General features: G+C 41.8%; 1 protein-coding gene across 5 annotated transcripts in view; it reads left to right on the top strand.

The window, feature by feature from the left end:
* The window catches only part of DPYD (dihydropyrimidine dehydrogenase), a 761,638-nt gene that overhangs the window by 13,475 nt on the left and 733,782 nt on the right, over nucleotides 1-14,381 (top strand). The window contains exon 2 of one of the 5 annotated variants that reach the window (XM_084851880.1): nucleotides 11,394-11,542. The exons of the other annotated variants lie outside the window; for them this stretch is intronic. The gene's annotated coding sequence lies outside the window, so the exon portion shown is untranslated. The remainder of the gene's footprint in view (nucleotides 1-11,393; nucleotides 11,543-14,381) is intronic. 5 annotated transcript variants of the gene reach the window in all.

Genomic DNA, 14,381 nt, shown 5'->3' with positions numbered 1-14,381 from the left:
ATGCCTCTGTGTTCTGGATGGGTGGTGCTATTTTCACTACGTAATTAACTGCACTCACAGCCTGTACACTGGAAATATAGAAAATGATAATTCTGTATGCTGCAATAAAAATGGGCTTTTTTTGATGGCATCCCTGCAGAGACTGCAACATGTTCTGGCCCTAACCTGTTTCTTTATCCTATATGGATGCTTTATAAGCAGTGGATTGGGTATTGCAGTACAGACTTAGGTTCAAATCAAAACTCCTCCTAGGGCATTCTGGGACAGCCTTGGGCACTTTGCTCCTTCTCAGTTTTATTTCTTAATTGGTGAACTGTGAGCAGTAGAGGCTTGTGTCATAGGAGTATTATAAGGATGAATAAGATAAAGAAAGAAGGTGGACTATAAAAGCAGATTTGAAAAGATGAAGCTGCGCTGCACTTAAGTTTGTTTGCACATAATATTGCATATGACGTAATGAAACCACGACAAAATGGAGTTCACATGATAAAGGTGAGGTTGAAAGCCCAGCTTGGTACAGGGAAACAAGAATGACATTCCCTTGGCTAATTTCTCTGCAGAGGCCACTATATGAAAAGTGTTGCCAAGGTTCATTGTGAAAAACAGGCAAAGTGAACAGCAATGCTTTTAACATCTGCCTGGATAGACTTCCCACCACCACCCTCACCATCTTGCCTCTCCCAGTGCTTTGCTCCCTAGAGCAGGGGTGGGCAACTTATGGCCTCCAGGTGTTTTGGTCTACAGCTCTGGGATGGCATAGCCCACCACGTCCCTGGACTGACCCAGGAGGGTGACTATCATGAGAGTGGATGAACCATCTTTCTTCATTCAGGACATTCAACCAGAGTGAAAGGACGGTCTCTTTCTGCCACCTGTGGATGGGCTGCCTGAAGTATTTTGCTGTTATGATGCCTTCTTCTTAGGGGCTGGAGTCGGGATCCCAGCAGGGGTGGGTTCTCATCGGGGACAAAAGTGTGGCTTCTAGTGAGAAATTGTGCCTGTGTTTGTGTGTAGGGATATTTATTTATTTATTTTAAATATTTCTTGCCCACCTTCCAGGGCAGAAGCCCTCCCAAGGCAGTGCACTGCAATAAAATACATAAAAAGCAGTTAAAATATTAAAAGTGTTAAAAACATCAACAGAGTAAAATAGCAATAAAAACAATGATAAAAGCCAACAATAAAACCAGCAATAACAGCAGCAACAGCAGTCATATCAAGAGAAGGTCAAAGTAAAATAATACGTTTTCAAGGCCTTCTTAAAAGCCTGCAATGACGGAGCATGGCAGACCTCCAATGACAACTTGTTCCAGAGGTGTGGGGCCACTGCAGAGAAGGCCCTCCCATATGTGGTCACCCACCTAACTGCTCTCACAGGTGGGCAAATGAGAAGGGCCTCTCTTTCTGATCTTAAAGTGTGGGCAGGCTGATATGGGTGTAGGCGGTCCTTCAAGTCACTTGGTCCCAAACTGTTCAAGGCTTTAAAGGTCAAAACCAGCACTTTAAATCGGGCTCGGAAACACGGGTAACCAGTGCAGCTGGCGCAGTATAGGCATTATATGATCTAACATAGTTGGCATGGCTTGGTTGGAGGCTGCTGCTAAAGGCAGTTATGTTTTCTTTTCCTTTGTATGTTTCCTACTAGTTTTGATTTGGGCTAGGTATTTTGTTCTTACATCTCTTGATATGACTTGCTGAATGGATTGCTTAATGTGGGTATAATGACACTGATATTGTTATTAGATATAGTTAATTGACATATTAGTATGCTTTGTACTTATTTAAACATTTCATATGCTTTAAACGAAGTGGACTATCAATATTGCGTCAAAGTATTATTTTCATATTAGCCATTTTTTTACTATTGTGATTAGGGATGTGTGCTATTATTGTATTAGATCGTTACTTTATTTTCTGTTAATCACTTTGAACACAATGATTTATGGAAAATGCAGTACATAAATAACTTGTCTGTAGCTATGCCTATGCAACTACAGTTAGTTTAAGCAAACTTTGACTTTAAAATACAGAAACAACAAAAAAGCTGACCTCTTGTAACCTGTAACTTAATTTTTTTTTGCAGCCTTAGCTTGTGATGTTATTTTGAAGCCAAAAGGAGTTTGTAGTACAATTAATGGCTGTGGATTTGTTTGAGTGAGTAAATTTGCCATTGATCATGAGGGTCATGTGTTTGATTGTGTAGGAAATCTAATTTCTTGTTATATCTTGTATATTATGTGTCTTTCTTCTGGGTATGGTGTTTCAGTCTTAAGAAATGTTTGCTGAAGGAGCTATTAATGGGTTGGAACAAAATTATAGTCTTACTTGATTAGAAAGCCAGACACCATACCACATTTTCCTCTGCAGCTCTCATTTCTGAGTTGGGAGATTCCCCGCTCTTCTCCTCATCCCTGTCTTTAAAGAATTAAACATGTCTCAGTAGAAGTGGCCTGAATAAAGGTAAAGGTGTCCCCAACCAGTCGTGTCCGACTCTAGGGTGTGGTGCTCATCCCCGTTTCTAAGCCGAAGAGCCAGCGCTGTCCGAAGACGCTTCCGTGGTCATGTGGCCGGCATGACTGAACACCGAGGTGCACGGAACACTGTTACCTTTCCCGCCGAGGCGGTACCTATTTCTCTACTTGCAATTTCTGGCTTTCGAACTGCTAGGTTGGCAGAAGCTGGGACTGAAGACAGGAGCTCACTCCGTCATGCAGCACTCGGGTCTCAAACTGCTGACCTGGCGACTTTCCAGTCTGCAGTTCAGCGTCTTAACCACCAAGTGAAAGTCTTCGAGGATTAATTGACACCCATATTACAAATTAACTTCCTTTACAGAATTAATACTTTATAGTTAATTTTTGGGGGGTGGGGGGAGGAGTGAAAGGTTTTGACTTTGAAAAATAGGAGCTGCTTTGTGCTTGTTTGAATGTTGCAGTCATGGATAAAACCTGCGCGAACATCTGTGTCTGGAATCTAAAGGAATATGTATAGAGAGAATGTGTCCTTTGACACCCCCACTTCCCAAAGGTGGACTCTGATGTTACATGGCAGGTCATCACCAAACCTTGGAAGGGCTTTAGTAACAGCCTTTGAAGGAGCAAACAGCCTTTGATCTGAAGGAGCAGTGCTGCATGTATAGAAGTGGATGTTCCCACATTAAGGGTCTTTTTGAATTGCTATTTACTGAAATGTGTGAACACTTGGAAGACGCGTCTAGTTAGCTATCACTCTTGTGAAAACATGTTTTGGTTGGATCTAAATTCCAGGAAAAAGAGGGAGGCAGGTGAAGATAACACCAGGCAGATGCTCCAGTGGGACACTCTCTTCTCCCCGCCACCCCCACACCCTGGGCTACCTACCAGCAACTGTCATGTGGGAAGGGTCACAGGAGGGCAAGGGAGGGAGGCAAAAAACAGCTCAGACCTTGCTCTAGGTGGACTGTCATCCCCCCCACCCCACGTGCACACAGGACAACCTACCACAAAGGGCCTTGTGGGAAGGATCCTGATGTCTTGATAGGTTTTGATTTATTTTTTAATTGTGATTTTATTAATGCATTTGTAAGCCACCTTCGAAGGTTTTGTATCCTGAAAGTCAGGGTATAAGTAATTATGAATGAACGAATGAATGAACTATGACTAATTTTAACGACCAGTCTCCATGCATGATGGCATGATGGGAAGGAGGCCTGATTGCTCAAATATCAGCGCATTAAACATTATGTACCATGGGCCAGCACAGCTTGACAAACCTGAGTGCATGGATGTTGTATTATAAAGTTCTTGTTTTTGCTCCCTGCCTGGGGCTGCAAAATGGAGAAGTTTGTCAAGCACCACACCAGCCAGGCCCCAATACATGGCTGGAGAGCTACATTTTCCTTGGTGGGTCACAAGTTGTGCAGGCCTTTCCTAGTATATGGGGCAGCCTTTGTGTGTGTGCGAAACTTAGAGCAGGAGACGCACATCTTCCCCCAAGGAGGATTCGTGCATTATGAGAAATGCAGGAAAATACTTATGGCTTTAGAAAACCATTTCTATTTATATAATAGAATTAATTCTTATATAATAAGAATTAATAACAATGTAATTCAGGGATGTTGAACCACTTTCAGCCCCAAAAAAATCCCTCGGGGGCTGCATTCCAAAGTAATGGGCAGAGCCACGGGCAAAAGAGGTGTTGCAAAAATATCAGCATATTTTATTAACTAAGCTTTCAGAAAGGCATTTCAATATTTTAGAATGTGAGGAAAACCATGCAAAAATCTGGGAAACCACCAGTTAGGGGGAAAAACCAGGAGCCACCTGGTGATGTGAGAAAAGAGGTGTTGCCCTCTGGGGTATGTCTGAGGGCTGTATTGAGTCCCCAGGTGCTGAGTTTGGCCCATGAGCCTGAGGTTCAACACTCCTGAAGTAATTGGTGGTAGCCTGAGGACCTGCGTGGCAGTGCTGCATGTGATACTATAAAGACTGAAAACTGGCTTAGCTCTTGGAGTGTCTATACCAGTACCATACATTGCTGGTCATTGCTCACGCAGGGCTGAGCTGTCTTGATGCCATTGGTGGGAGGGGGGTTCCATGTGGCAACCCATTTTCAAATGTTACGCTTGTTCCCTGTAGCATTGGCACGCCAAGTCTCTTTCTGGCAGTCTTTCTGTGGAGGCTGTAATGTTTGAATAGGCTCAGAGTCAAATGTATTTTACCAGCATCATGACATTCAAATAGCCTCCATGATTGTTGATCACCCTGGGAGTGGTGTTTTATGTAAATTGGGCCTTGTTCTTGGGACCTAGCCATCCTACATAGCAGGTAGAATATTTCAGTATCTTTACTTACACCTTTCAGGAGAAAAATGAGAAAAATGAAGGGTTTGTTTGTTTAACCCTTCTTCAGCAGCAGAGTTCAAAACAAAAGCTGCCTCTGCCCCCCTGCCTGCATTTCACAGTTGCCTAGCAACTTCCCTCCCCTTTATTAGCATACAGTTTAATACCTTTTTATTAAAGGACTAAGCCATGTTACGCATTCTTGTTCAGGGCAGTGAAGGTTTTGGCAAGCATTTCATTTGGCAAAAAGTGGTGGCGGGTGGGTGGCTGGGTGGGGGAGAACTGTGACTGGAAATAAAACAAAACATTTGGCTTTACAAGGCACCCTCAGGTACTGCACAGATAGAATTGACCACTGCTGCACTTCCATTTCTTGCTGTTTTGGGTTGAAAACGCTCTATGTTTGTATGGCCGCTGAGGTAAATCTTCATAGAGCTGAGGCTGTGTTCCCCCCTATGCTTACCCACCCAGAGAGGCTATGAACGCTAGCCTCTCTGCGTGGGAAAGCTTAGAGACTCTTTCCTGTTGGTCAGATGGGTCGCAATTTGCAAAACTGCCTTTTTCTCAAGATGGGTTGCAACTATAATAGGAGTGCTTTCATATAATCTTTTTATTACATTTTAAAGTATAACAAAGTTAAAAAGAACACAAATAGTCAAAAACCTTTGAGTGGAGATCAGGAAAATCGCTGTGATTTATAATTAATATCATAAGGGGACAGACATGAGAATAATCTAGGGTACACGTGAGGGTTTTTTAAAAGCTCCATCTCATCATGGATCTTAACATTAAAGTGAAAAGGCTGTTGGAGGCAGGCTTAGAACCTACTGGATCTGGTGCAAGGAGGAGGCAGACTTCAGAAGAGCAACAGAAGCTGCCTCAGGCACTGCAGCTATCAGTTAGTAAGAGAAGGTAGGCTGAGGAAAGCAAAGCACATGGAGCTGCCTCAGGCTCTGTCTGTACTGGCCAGTTGGTTGGAGATATGTTGGAGAAAGCCTCAGTGATGCCAAGGCAGCGTGGTGGGATGTGCTGCATTGAGAGTAGGGATAAATGCATCCCAGTCTGGATTATGCAAGTCCGGTATAATAAATATTTTTTATATCGCTGCAGGCTTGCCTGCTGGAGTCCAAAGAAATGTTCAGTCTCATTTCTGGTTTGTGCTGGGCCATGTGAATACTAATAAAAGAAGTATTTATCCCAATCCACAGCCACATTCAGTATTTCTCACCGTTTGTAAGACATTCTGGCCCAACGTCAGTTTTTCAAAACTCATAAGAACAGCTTGAGAGTGTGAGTAAAGGAAGGAATGAAGGAATGAACTTGCTGGTGGCTTTGGATGCAGAAGCCTCTTGCTTCCTCCCACCATGCATCTTCTTGTCCAAGGCCCAGAGGTGTGTATTCTCCCCAGAGATCTGGAAGTATCCCTGCTTTTTTAAAATACACTCTGTTTTTAAATACACTCTGAAGTTGAAGTGGTGCATATTTTGACTTGACCAGTTTTGAAGTTGCCAGTGTTTAGTCTCTGAAATAATTTTGTGTTATTCCAAATTTTGAAATGGAAGTACTAACATGGTGGCCATATATTTCTTGCAAGTTTTTTTTTAATGGGTGCTCTAAGCTCTTATAGGATGCTATCAGGTACCTATAATGTCATCTGATTAAAATATGCATGCACTAAAGACCTAGAATTCTCCTTGTTGTGGAATGTTGCTTCAGTCAGAACAAACCAATCTTTGAGTCTAAAATAACAAACTGGATAGCCAGTGGCTGGCTGGACAAAATAAACCAGTAAGTCTGATGAGGTTCACTCATTTCTGTCTAGTAAGGACTTCACAAGTGACTAAAATAATTGCCATAGTTACTTTTACAAGCTGTGGCTGCATTTGGGGATACATGGGATCTATGTGGTCAGATGAGAAGTATATATATATATATATTTAAGATATAGATCAGTAGCTAGTAAAGTCTGGCCTTGCCTTTTGAAGACTGGCTCTTGAGAATAGCTCTGGGCACTACATTGATGTTGGCAAAGAAACAATGTATAACTTTTTGCTAGTGAACCTGTTTCAGTTGACACAGCTTCCGAGAACTCAGGAAATATGCTATTTTATTATTGGCATTGTTAGATGCTTTGGACTATTTTTAGGAAAGGCGGGGCATACATTTTAAAATATAAATTAATGAATAATGCCATGGTCCTGGAAAAGGGCATTTAAAACATCTTGCGTAAGTTGATACTCTTTGAAAGACTGCTGGAAACGTTGTTCTACTCTTTCTTGTGCAACTGCCCATGTGTACCTGTTCTAGAACTATCACCCTCATTATCAAATGCAAAGAGGGAAGACGTACATGACAGCACTGCTTGAGCTAAGCAGTGTGTTTTTCTGCCTGGTGGTGACTTTCCATGCTTGCTGTTCAACTCGCATTGGAATTGGCTTGCAGTAATACACAACCTTGCCACATCTGATAAATGAGGTGGGCGACCTGTTCACCATAAGGAAGCAGCCAAGAGAAAAAGCAACCAGTATGAACAAGTGCAGTGCTGTAAGGGTTCAGTAGGGGGCATTCATATGAACTCCTTCGTGCATTAAAAATGCACATGAGTGGGTTGTGGGGCCATGCAGGCTAGCAGGGACTGTGCACCTGCTGCCCATGTGTTTGGTAACTGTGAGAAGAGGCCCTGCCTCGCATGGAGCAGGGTACGCATTGGTACGCATGTAGGGCCTTTTCTTATGGTTGCCACGGTGTGGCTGGTGGTGACATCAGCAGCCATGTGCATCGTTAGCTCATGCAACTTTGCAGCCCCTTCACATATGCTTGTAAAGTGTAAAGGGATTTGCATTATGTTATACTGGTGGGGCGGTTAAATATGTTGATCAACAGAAGAAAGCACATGTGTGCTAATATAGGCAGCATGATGATTAAGAGAAGCATCAATGAACAGAAAAGTTTGTGATTCAGATGTGAGCTCAGCCATCAAGTCATTAGGTGTCCTTAGGCAAGCCTCTCTCTCTTTCAGCACCCCCCTCACCTGCATGCCAATCTCTAAAAATACCAGCTGAACTCATAGGGTTACTACACCTGCAGAAATTATATACAGAAATGTATATGAAGTACTGTGACCACTTAAGAAATAGCCTTATATAAATACGAAGTATTACTATAAGCAATATCAGAAATGGAAATCTTTGTGTAGATTGGTACTCTACTCTCTGCTTGCAATATTAAGTGGTGGGGGAGTATACAAAGGCCCTTTCAGATGCAAAATGTTATATTGTTCTTGAGAAAGAACAACCATTTTTATGTCATATTTGTAGAAAAATGTGGATGATTTTGTCATATATATTTTTTACCACACTCTTTCGAAAAGGAATAAAATAATAGTGAGAGAATTTAAAGTGAATGCTGAATGCTGCTGATCAGTGATGTTATTTCTTCATATCATGCAACTCTAATCTGTTTTTGGAAATTCCTTTCTTGGTTTGATTTTTTTTTAATGGCAACTGATTTCGAATCTCTGTTTAAAATGTGGGATTGTGTATCTATCATGTAATTAAACATGTTCATAGAATGCTACCTTGGAAACAAATCCTGTAATTTTGTTTTAGAAAGGATATTTATTTATTAAACTATTTTTTAAACACCCTTCATCCTTGAGAATATGAGAGCAGTGTACAAGAATATGTTCAAAACTGGCATACAAAAGGCAACACAGACTAATTCTTGTTAGACCAAATGTTTGATCTTAACCAGGTTTTATTGTATATGAACCAATGAATAGCTGTATTCAATATTCATATTCTATGATGATGGTGATGGTGATGCAAGGTCAGCCCAGGCAACTGGTTAGCAAAGAGAGGAAATGGTAAGATTAGCAGCAGGAGAAAGCAAGTAAACCTGTCTACTTAAAACAGGTGTGGGAAACCTTGTTCAGCCTGAGGGCCACAATAGTTCTGAGGAAGCAAGTTGGGGCCATATGCCAGATGTTCCCTGTCCCAGATAAAATAATCCAGAATGCAGTTTAACAATCCCGTCATTCTTGGCTTGGTTTTTTGGCCAGCCTTTTTTAATGGTCTCCACTGACCCCTCATGTCCCCTGAGTACAGTTTTCATGTATCCTACTTTACAGAGGACATTCCTCTATTTGAAGGGTTGTCAAAAGGCAGTCCTCTGTTTGACGGGCTGTCCAGGCCAAGTCCGTTTAAGCATAAAGCCATTTTGTCCCATTCTGTATTAATCTATGAATTAAATATAGCTGCATTAAAATCCGCATTTAAATACTTACTTTTAAAGCACACTTTGATACATTTTTTTAAAACCAAGAACTGCATTGAAATATTCGAGATGTGTATAAGCTGGTGGATAACTAAGTTATGGTCTGCATGTTAGGTATGGATAATGGGTTGTATCCAGATTTATGCTGGATCAACTGCACTGATGGAAGTGGACTTTCCCGCCCATCATGAAGTGAGAGATCAGCACTTTATCCCCCCCCCCCGCCCACACACATGTTCTCTGCACATACCAGAGGACTTGCTGGGAAGGTATGGATCTTCTCTCATACCCCTGCTACAGTGAACCTTCGTTTCCCACTGTTTCTCTCCAACTGATGGAGAACTCAGGAGTAGAAGGATATGTTGATGGCAGGGGTGGTTACCAGATGGGGAGGAAAGGTCTCCACTGGTAACTTGGCATCAGGTTTTGTGGGCTCCCAATACAGTTTAATTCATAGGGATGAATGCATCTGTCAGTTCCACTTTCTTCCACATTCATTTTTTTTCAATCTCAAGTTCTTTTTGTCTCATTTATCAAGAAATTTGCAAATTTTGATTAGTTCTTATAAAAAAAACCCCAAACAAAATTCTCGCCCATCCCTAGGAACTGAACAGTCAGATGTCATGATTGCAAAAGAACATGGGCCCCTCCAGATCTTTTGGACTAAAACTCCCTTCAGCCCTAGTCAACATGGCCAGTTGTTAGGGATAATTGAGAGTTGTAATCCAAAACATCTGGAGGGAGACATGGTGGGGAAGGCTGTATGAGGCACTAATCAGTATGATGCTCAAGCTCACCTCAAGGAGATATATTCCCTACTTTTTCAAGTGGTGTTGAGGAGGAACTAGTATAAAGGTGGCCTCTGGTAAATGTTTTTAATTATTGGACTCAGAGTGGCTATGAAATGTTCCATGCTTTCCCTAGCAACTGCCTGCACCTCATTGTGAAGGCTTGTCTCATGATTTAAGAACCACGGATATACAACTGGTGTAAATTTTATGTCTGTTGAATATGTCAACACAGTTGCTTATTTGTAGCGGTGTTTGTTTCAGTGCAGCTGCTGTAGTTTATAGAAGTGTAGCCTAAGTTAGCAGTGTTCTCTCCCTCTTTAGACCTGGAACTACCTTTGTGTTCCACCCTACAACATAGGAACCCTGTTACATTTGTTTACAGTATGTATTTCACTTTCTCCTCTTCTGTGTTTGTCTTTCTCTCCTGCTTTTTCTTCTCATCTTTTTCCTCCCAGGAAAACCTAAATGGCAACAAAAAGTGTTGATGTAACCCATCTGAGATCAGGATGCTACCCAGCTGAAGACCAATGACCTAAACTGCGGTGGACAGAGTTAGATCAGGAACTACTGCAGTAGATTAGCAGTTGTCTAACAATTGTTGTTGTTGTTCAGTTGTTAAGTCATGTCTGACTCTTCGTGACCCCATGGACCATAGCACGCTAGGCCTTCCTGTCCTCCGCTCTCTCCTGGAGTGTGCTCAAGTTCATATTCATTGCATCGGTGATGCTATCTAGCCATCTCATCCTCTGCCGTCCCCTTCTCCTTTTGCCTTCAATCTTTCCCAGCATCAGCGTCTTTTCCAGTGAGTTTCCTCTTCGCATTAGGTGGCCAAAATATTTGAGCTTCAATAGCAGCAACTAAAACTCCCTATCTCCCCCGCCCCCACTTAAATTAGGTTGCAGAAAAAGAATGCTTGGGGGAAAAACAAGGGGTGGATTTCTTTGTGAAAGGATGTGGAAGCTTGGTTGCATGAGCTTGGAGTCACCCTGATTCTGTCATTCTTGGTGTATGTCTGCCTGCCTGGGCCACTGGCCAGTTTGCACCTGGCTCCTTTAGGGAGACCTCAGGGGCCTAGTACAAAACACATTTTTCCCCCCAAATCTTTTACAGATGTTTACAATACAGTTTTTCTTTTTGTACAAGCCTGAAGTCTGCCCACCTAGGTCTTTCTGGTTGCATAGGTAAAATATTTTGGGAAGGTTACCTGTTCAAAACATTTCAGCTTAAGTGAGTAAGTAAACACTTTTCTGAAATATATCTAAACACTGTTCATTTCCCCATGCAAGATGATGCATGAAATATATTGTAAATTGCATGTGTATCCTGTTTATAACCCAATAGCCCTCAATTTATGCTAATAAAACTGTTATACAAACTCTACCATCATATAGCTAATTTTTCTCTCTCTTTCTCATGCACACAGTCAGTCCTCATTTGTATTCATAAGGTTTATATCCTGTAATTGCTGAATATTGGAAAAACAAGGGAATTACCTTTTTGTTCCCCAGAGGCAGACTCTATGCTTCATCGCTGATCTATGGTGCTTATGACATTTTGAGCAGAGTGTGTTCTGAGCTGTCATACAACTTGACGCCAAAGCATTTAAAGATTACAGTCTCATGGACCTGCAAAGAGAGAAAATGAAGATCAACTAAAAGTAAAAATTGTCTGCAGACTCTGCTTTTGTGCCATTGATCTGGACCATTTTTATTTCTTTGGCTTCCCTCTTCAGCAGTTTTCTCTGTTGTGATTTGTTCAGTATTCTTATAACGCTATCACTTGCAGATATCTCTGAGCAGGCATATTTGTGTGTTTCTTTTCCCTTCTTCACTCATTAAAATGCTTATGAGATTCATAATAGTCCTAAGGGAAACAGCAAGGTCAGTGTATTCCAAAGGGTCTCTCAATTCTATACTTTTGTATCAGTGTTAAATTAAATTAAACATCTGTAAATTGAAATTGGAGGCATGCTTAATGTTTCCATCTGAAAAGGTATACTTTTCTGTCCTGAGAAGAGCTTAGTCCTGTGTTTCTCCTAGTGGGGCATTCCAAGCAGGACTTCAGGGCAGAAGTCAAGCCCCCCCCCCCCCCCGCAGCAGAATGATAAGGGAGGGTCCCGAAATCCAGCAACTCTGGCTGCTTTACCACAGTTTGAAGTAAGTGAAGTAATACATGTGCATACCTAAAGAGCCCCACCCTGTAAGACTATTGAGCCCAGAGGGCCCACTATGTAAGACCACTGGATGAAATCCAACATTGTGTGAGTTCACAATTTACACCCTAAGTAAAAAGAATGTAAAATAGCCAGCTTTTCCCTAACCTATCTAATAGGGTCAAACTACGCACTACAATAACTATGTAGCTTACAGCCCCCTTTCTGTGTTTCTGTTTACTCTAAAGTAAACATGAAGGCCCCATCCAGATTAGGACTGCAGCTGTGACACCCCCCCCCCAAATGATCCTCCCCTGCAAAAAAAATGACCCTGGAAAGCAGTAACCAGAGGGAAAAAAAGAAGAGAAGAAGTCCCCAGGTTGTTGTTTTTTTTACTCTCAGTAATTGCTGTGCAGGGGGCAGGGAAGGATTAAACCACTCCCTGTGTGCAGCAGCCCCTGTCTGCATTGGGCCCTCACGCTTTCTTTAGAATAAAAAGAAAGAGAGCTGCACACTACAAGGTGAACATAACATGTAGTTTGACCTTTACTTTGCTGTTTTTTATATGTTAGAGAAAAAGTGAAAGAGACTTTCGTCCTTTAGCTGTTTTACATGTTTAGAGAGTCAGGAGCATACACCTCTGGACCAATGAGAGGCCAGAGATTTCTCACCTAGCAAGGGAGCTGATACCCTCCTAGAAACATTCCAAGGCTGATGAGACTGGTGTTGCTTGCAACAAGCACATCTCTTGGAAAGAAAGCTTATTGGCTACATTATAAGCCACTTGCCATGGGCATGTTAGCCATGTCTTCTGCTGCCGCCTCTAATGCATCTAAAATGAACACATTAAAAAGCACCATCTTTTACTTGCTCTTTTGTCCTGACTTGTCAGCAGAATGCATACAGTAAAGGCACCAGATGCACCTCAATGGAGAGGGAATTGCACAGCCTCAGGGCCACCACAGAGAAGACCTGCCCTGCTGATCTTCGGCTGGTCTGTCTTACGTTTTGGACTTGTGGTACACTTGTAAAGAGGTTGGCCATCACTAACTGAAATCATCATTACCCAGAATCTTACAAGATCAAAGCAGTTGGGCATTGGAAGCAGTTTGGCAAGTGAAATGATCTTGGAGCAGAGTCCAAAGGAGGGAGGGTCCCCTGTGAGTTTCTGGACCAGAACTGCTAAATATATGTTGCCTTCTAAAGGATGCCATAGGAAGTAGGACTTTCTGTGTGTCATTTGCAATTCCCTGAAGGACACCCTGGTACTATATCTCTCAAGTACAAGATTCAGCCTAGCAGCTGACTCTCAGAAGTGAAAAGTTTGTACATCCACCATCCATGTCAATGACACATCTGTGTAATTGTATATGTATATGAACTTGCAATGGTACCTGGTGCTAGCATTGGAATGATGATTCATGCTGATGGGGAAACCTGACAGATTGGTATGGAATGCTAGCATAAGGCTACAGTTTGCACTTTTCTGGCGGCCCAGATGTTATGGCTGGTTTGCTGGTGTGTCCGTTGATAAGGCTTAGTGTGTTAGTCTTAAAAATTACCTTCTAGAAAGCTGCATGAGTTGGCAAAAAAACAACTTCACTAAATTTGTTGCAGATTAAACTTAAAGCAGCAATAAATTCAGTACTGATGTGTCCTGTGATTGAAATCTGTAGACCATTAACTTTTCACCAGCTGATGCATGGCCATCTAAGTTTGTTTTGGGTTTTGAATAAACATTTATAACCTTTCCAGGACAGGACCTTTAATCTCATGGCAGTTTGGATATTAGGCAGGTTAAGTTCATAGGAGGTAGCCCAAAGGAAAGAAAAAGTAGTGCATATTGACTTCATTGATTCTAACTCTTGATATATTTAAAAAAGAAACTGAAATGTATGGGTGAGATAATCACTGTTTGGCACTGGAATATTTCTAAATTACTTCTTGTTTTGTGTTTTTGGCTTTTTTGTGGGGTGGGGGGTGGTTTGCAGTTTATATCCAGCCACAACTAAATAAACAGCACAACTTTTCACAAATGAAAAAGTTTGCAGTTTATATCCAGCCTCAACTAAACAGCACACTATGTATTCTTTGCAAACCAGATAAAAGTCTTATTCAGAAAATGTAAAGCTACACTATATGGAAAATGTTCACACTATATTTTCATGGCATTTGCCCTAGAGTAGTTGTGGTTTGTTTCTCTGTTATACTGGACATATGCTGCAGGTTGTTGATCCAGCCTTGCTTTTGAGGAAATAATACTCTAGCTGCTGCTGGAACTTTTATCTTGTGTTGCTCCAGTCAAAGGGCAAAATACATGTCCATTTCCTAATGACCTGTTGCA

The sequence above is a fragment of the Heloderma suspectum genome, chromosome 4 (assembly GCF_057233095.1).
Source record: "Heloderma suspectum isolate Gila_16-S chromosome 4, 16-S_ref, whole genome shotgun sequence".
NCBI lineage: Eukaryota > Metazoa > Chordata > Lepidosauria > Squamata > Helodermatidae > Heloderma > Heloderma suspectum.
The sequence above is the reverse complement of the archived record's forward strand: the minus strand, read 5'-3'. Positions and strand labels throughout refer to the sequence as shown.